Source organism: Bidens hawaiensis, unplaced genomic scaffold (genome assembly GCF_021521415.1).
Source record: "Bidens hawaiensis isolate Kalapana, Puna unplaced genomic scaffold, B.hawaiensis_p1.1 tig00012747_1, whole genome shotgun sequence".
NCBI lineage: Eukaryota > Viridiplantae > Streptophyta > Magnoliopsida > Asterales > Asteraceae > Bidens > Bidens hawaiensis.
In genome coordinates this window covers 271822-279062 of record NW_027492057.1, presented here as the reverse complement: position 1 = coordinate 279062, position 7241 = coordinate 271822, and positions in this window count along the sequence as shown.

Sequence of the window (7241 nt, the reverse complement as noted above, 5' to 3'; positions counted from 1 at the left end):
AACATAATGAAACATGGGAGTTAAGAATGTGGATAGTCACCATAATAATAACATATTTAAACCATAACCTTTTGTTTTCTAAAGAATTGAAGAGTAATCTCACAAAAAGTGAAGTTTCAAAATGTTGTACTAAAAGCTTTAAGAATTGGTGGATACATTGACAAATTATTTTTCTTGCCCTATTATGAAATGTCGGTTTTGTCCTTCGCATGCAATTATGAAAAGACGCTTGTTCCTTTATATATAATATAGATAATAAACTAGTAAGAAAACTTAGATTAATTCAGATGATAAAAACAACTACCTAGGCTAGAATCCCCAAAAATACGGTTATTAATTAACTGGAAAAATTAAGTTATGGAACTGGGATCATAAAATAGACCCTTGACAGAAAACCCGAACAGGACCCTTGAACCTCAAGAAGACGCCTATGGATTTCTAACAAGTTTTAAGACTCACCAGTTTTATGAATTAAACTTCCTTACGGTTATTTAATAATTTATGTCTAAGTATCTTTAAAACGAAATCCTACCTTACAGCGTGGAAATCAAAGATAGCAAAGCAGACTCAATTGACTTAATAGACTAAGCTGACAATCAAACCTAGACGGACTCCTTACGAAGAACTAAATCTAGCAATCCTGATCAACAAAGATCTATCAATAACCTATCACCTTACAGCTTTCTAGGCTAGCAGCTCACTTTTATCTGTTTAGTTAGTTTTATTGTTTCTATGATTTTAATCGATAACAATCATAAACTAGTCAAGAACACAGTAAGGTGTTGTTTGTTTTTTAAGACAAAAATTGTCTGCAATCTGATTTCATCTAATTTAATGTCTGCAACTGAAGATGTGGTCTAAAGGTCTGCAATCTGAAAATATAATACTGTTTTTTTTATAAATTGGAAATCGTCTGCATAAGCTAAAAATTAGTTACCTATCATATATATTACAGTAGATAAAAGTCACTTAACGTTTGTAGACTGCTAAAATAATTGGTAGTGGTGTACGAACTATGAAAGTGGGTGGTGGTAGACGATTGTGGTAGGCGGTGAACGGTGGGTGGTGGGGATGGGCGGTTGTGGTTGTGGTTGGTGGACGGTGATGGTGGCCCACAATGGGTGGTGGTGGTGATGAACGGTAGTGATGGATGGTTGTAGCGGGTGGTGGTGGTGGCGGCGGACGGTGGGTGGTGGTGGTGGTGGCGGTGGATGGTGGTGGCGGGTGGTAGTGGCGACGGACGGTGGGTGGCGGTGGTGGATGGTGGTGGTAATGGACGGTGGTTGTGGCTGACGAGGGTGGTGGTGGTGGTGGTGGTGGTGGTGGGTGGTTAACGGTGGAGGTAGTGAGTGGTTGACGGTGGTGGTGGCGGACGGTGGGTGGTGGTGGAGGACGGTGGACGATGGTGGTGGGTGGTGGTGGTGGTGGCAGACGGTGGGTGGTGGTGGTGGTGGGTGGTGGTGGCGACAAAAGGTGGTGGCGGGTGGTGGTGGCGGCTGACGGTGGGTGGTGGTGGACGTTAGACGGTGGTGGTGGCGGCAGAAGGTGGTGGAAGCGGCGGATGGTGGATGGTGGTGGTGGCGGACGGTGGGTGGTGGTGGTGTTGGACATTGGGTGTTGGTACTTGGTTTGATGTTAAGAAGTGTGAAGAAGTGTGAATATGGTGAAAAAAGCTTATTTTTTAAGACTATAAAAGTAATTTTCAGATCTTTTTTTTTCTTTAAAACAAACAGTCTTCAAGAGCTTATGTCTGCACGCCCGTAGACACTCCTTGCAGACCTTATAAGAAAAACAAACATAACCTAAATGACCTAACAAAACCCTATCCAATGAAACAATAAACAAGGGCAATGTGAAACAATAAATCCAAGTAATAAAACCAAGCAATCATACGCATCAATTAATTCAAACTCAACAATTTACTTAGAACATAAAATCCATAACGAACAAAATCCCAAATAAAATCAAACCGAACAAAGGTTCATCACGACCTTGGTAGTTTATGGAGTTTAGCCTAGCATCATATAGTTTAAATCAAACAAAACAAATAAAATTGAAAACATGGTGAAAATATAAAGAACGGGAAATCAGAGATGATAAACCCGTAATCTTCAATCGCGAACGTCCAACTCTTCACCGGCTGTTCTCGTGCCTTCAAAATCACCACAAGACTCGAAATTATGCTCTCAAAAACTCCAAATTCGTCTGGTGGTAGCAGGGTATGTTCAGGTTTAAGTTAAATATGTTTTTATACCGAAAACAAGGCCCAACAAGTAACAAAAACGAAATAAAATCCGATCAGGTATTAGTAGGCACCGCGCGACCAGGATATGGGTTCCTGGCCGCGCGGCCCAGTGTGTCACAATAAGGGGGCGGTCAGAATGGCCCGGTCTGATCGATTCTCTGTCCGGTTCAATCCTGACGCGTTCCGGATCTCCGTTTTGGCTCTTTTTAACTCGTTTTTCGCCCTTTTGATCACGATCAACTTCCATTGCCTACGAAACATAAAAGTGTTAGTAGTATACAAATCTCGACTAAAAACAGACAGAAACTATTAAAATATTAAGTAAAATATGCACGGGAAACATAAATATTTAGCATTATATCATAAATGATTTAGGGTTTAAAGAGTATCTATACTCCCTAATTCCATGGACCTTAGACCCATTTTCATTCTATGTCCATGATATAATTCTATCTATATTATCCTACCATCCTTATATCGTTATTTTTATTTATTATTATTTTTCTAGTAACTAAAATTAATTCTTTCGGCGTAATTAATATTTAATATTATTCATGGAAATTCCGTGATGTTACATCATATGATCGTGGTAGACTCACTCAACTATTATTCAAATGCATGTGGTCGGTTCTCCGACTTCTAAGCATGACTAAGTCTACTAGCCATTTTGTAATTAATCTACAAACGTAACCTACAAGCATATCACTTACTAAAAATAAATTGAGTTTCACGATATCGAACCTTTTAGGGATCCTAGGCGGCAAAATATCTTTCAGTATCCTAATAAAGATTTTGACCCACAACAATACCTTCTAGGTTGATTTCAACTTTTACATTGTTTAAAAGCACTTTAAGAAAAAGAGAAATATTACAAATAACTTATAATAATTTTGGTGTGAAGGGTCATGCTATTGTCCCGTTTGTAGTTGATGACTAGTAAAATATTAAATACTAGGTTAGTGTCAAGGGTAACACACGGTTGAATAATATAGAAAACGTCATATATACATATATGAATTACATAATTAACATTATAATTTTATAAATTATAAGGCATTACATAATGAATATTAATGAATGGGTAATTTCATGATTGAAATTAAAATTACCGCTCTAACATTGTTGTTTTTATTAAAAAAACAAAGCATTAAACAAAATAAAAGCATACTAATAAAAACTTTCATCATCTATTAGGTAATCTTTAGGTAATGAAGCGTATGCTATAAGCCTCAAAAAGTATGCAACATCCAAAAAGTCTTGTTTCTTTGACAAACATTGGAATAGAAATACATATACAAGATGATAAATTCTAAAACAAAGAAAATTAGAAAAATAATAAGTTATAAAAGAATACACCTTCAATATATAAAGTTATAAAGTTTGAACATCCATTGATTCCGTAATATGAAAATTTATAAAACATATCAGTTTCAAAATTGATGCATCGTCTAAATGGCTATCAAATTCGCAACCTGAAGTTTGCGTAATGTGTCATTTAGCTGATATCATGCACATTATGCTAGACTATTTTGATAAAAGCGGTGATCATAATTCCCATTTTAGTAATGATTATTGGAGTAAGTGCTACGCGCAACCAATGTTACAAAAAAATTGCTTTTGTCCAAGGCAATGAACAAACGTCAATGACTGATTGCAGATCCAATAATCATTAAAGCAAAAGTTCATATTTGCATGTTAGAATATGTGTTTTTATATGTTGTAATATAATTTCACATTAGGCCAATAAGTTATAATACTCCTCCCTATTACAATTGGTTTCGGTATGGAACCAAATACATCCCATGTATAGTTTCTAAAAGTGTGGTATACATTGCAATTACTCCACCACAATGCACAAATATGAGACCGGAAGGTTGGAAATATATGTTGGATATGAAAAAGTATTGATAATCATGTATTTAGAGTCATAAACATGGGATTCGTTTACGACTCAATATTGATTTTTACTTAAACAAAATAATATTTCCAACATGAAGGGGAGATAACAAGCAGTTGGAAATCAAAAGTTGTAATGAATTATCATATTGATCCTCAAGTCAAAAGTGTAAACCAAAAGTTCAAAAGATAATTCATTTACAAGAACGAATTAACTACCAGATGCATTCGTTGGCCTAAATAGAGTGACTGTCTAAGTCACATATAACAACTGCTAGTGCTCCAATTAATTTTATTTATGACAAACCATAATGTAAAAAGTAAAGGAAATAGAAGAAGGAAAATTCCATCCCACATTGGTGGAGGAAAGAAAAGGAGAGGACTCCACCATGGTATAAATAGGAGTGTAATTACTTGTCCCACATCGCTAGATTATAAAACTAGTGAGCTCTTTATAAGAAAGAAAATTCATATGTTAATGTTCTTATAAGACATATCACACCCGGTGGTCCTAGCGGAGGGTACGAAGCACCCGAACGCGCACGGGCACGTGACTGGGCTCGGGCGAAGTGCGATGGGCGCAATGCGGCGCTTTGATGGCACACTTTGCACTTCTTAGTATTTTTGTGGAAAATTAAGATTTTTCCTTCCATCGCGATACGCGACATGTTTGGGTTAGCCTCATCGCATACCGCAATGAAGTGGAAATTATCCGATAAATATTGCAGCGTAGCGATACGCAATGAGTTGTTAAAGTCACACATCGCGTATCGCGACGTGGAAGTTACGCAGATGACACGTTTCATGCCACGTGGCGTGCCACGTTGCATGCCTAGGGCTAACTCGACCAAGATACGAGATTCTTCGCGATACGCGACGCCCATTGTGTATGGCCATCGCGTATCGCGACGGGGTCCAAAATCTACTATAAATAGGAAGTGAACGGGACATTCAAAATTGCTCAAAACTTCTTTTCTCTCTGAACTCACACACACATATAAGTATTTTATAAGTATAATACCCAAGTTATCGTAGCGATATCCTATACGATCGAAAGAAACATACACGAATCCAAAAGCTCTGCCTATTAAGGTAAGACATTGTGCCATCGTGTAAAGTTTCTAATCTCGTTATTATCGTTATGATTATTGGTTTATACTAATCTAGGTATACTACATTGTGCTTATCCTAGGTGTTTAATACCAAGAGGCGTTTTCTTTAATTGTAAACTTGCAAGGTGAGACGTTCGAGTTTTTATAAAACTCACATTTGCGTGTGACAACTATTTTCCGACATTGTCATGATAATTTCAAAACCTATAAAACTCATGGCAAATGACCTGAATGTATCCAAATATATTTTTAAAAGTATTTAAATACATTACAGTGATTAAGTCTTTGTAGACTTACGGGATGGTTACTACTAGTATTGTGGGGTTTTGTATACAAGGTTTGCCTACTGGGCTATTACACGTTACTTATTGGACAAGTGTTAGCCAATAAGTAATATGACCACAGTCATAGATACGATCGAGTTACAAGTAACTTTCGGTAATTTGTAAGCAGGCAGATGTAAAAACATCTTAATGATGTAACTGTAAAATATGTCATTTACAAATGAATGTACTCACCAGTATTTTTTGCTGATCAAATAATTTAAACATGTTTCAGGTGACCTGTTAGAGACCAAGGAATGATGCATGCGGGCTTCCAATTTAAATAAGTGGCTTGTCGCCAGAATAAAGAAACGTGTTTTGTAAATTAGGGTTTAACCTTATAAAACTTATTTTTATATTAAAAGGGATTAAATTCTCGGTTTATCATAATAATAATCATGGTGTTTTATAACTCTGATCATTTTTCCTAACTACGGTTCTGATGAAATTTTCTGCTGCAAAATAATTTAATAAACACCGATACCACCAATCAATGTTCACGGCTTCCCTCCTGGGGTATAAGGGTCGGGGGCTGTGACAGCTTAAGTGGTATCAGAGCCACTAGTTTAAGTAATATGGGTATTTTAATAATACCTAATCTTAAAATTAAGAGTTAGGAAATGCATGCATTAACCTGTGTGTTAACCATACATATAAGATTTTAAACACACGTGAAAATAAATACTATTTTCGTTTGGAGTTCGTTGTTTTATTGTTTTTGATTAACAGCATGAGTGAGCTAGTTGAAGCTTTCGAAAACATAGTTGTTAACACTGCGGGTATAGAAGAAGGAGAATCTAGTCAACAACACCCTGAACCCATGGTCTTTTAAGCACAGCCTGTAGAAAAACCAAAACCAAAAAGAAGAAGAAGGCTCAAAGACTGGCAACGGGGGTTGAGAAAGAATAAGAAAGGAAGAACCACACAACCAACTCAACAACAACTAACTCAGCCACAACCAACTCAACAACAACCACAACCAGTTGAACCACCACCAACTTTACCACTACCCCTGTCAACAATACCAATGGAGGAGCGACTAGGCAGATGCCTAGATGAATGTGAAATATTTCAACCGATATTCAACGATATGGGTGCAGCAAGTTCCAGCAACCCTAATATGCCATCCCAGGACCCAAATAATACACTGCTCTCTGATGATATTATCAGTCAAGCTCAACTAGAAGAATGGTGGACCAATGATTGGCAATATCAAACAATGATGAACAACCCGAATGCACCATTCCAGGCTGAAACCTCCAACTACCCCAACATGACACCGGAAATGGCGGCTAAGCTCCGCCATTTGTAAGACCCCGTTACCGGTAGCCCTACTTTCGTGTTGGATTTACTCATAAACACAGTTCTAAATATCAGAGTTAATTAAAACATTTACGCGGAATATAAAACTTTCATAAAACATTACATAATTCATAGCTAGTCTCAAACATTCTTTGTCTTTCAACATTAAAGCATTAAAATTAAAGCATCATAAGTCTTCAGATGCCAGACTCTTGTTCAATGCCACGTGTCTCCTCAAGCGAGCTGCCTCATCCTACTCACCTGCGTGCATACTAAAAGTCAGCTACGCTGAGTGAGTTCTAGTTAATCATACACTATACAATACACATAAACTCATATTCTTTCATTCATACTTTCATACTT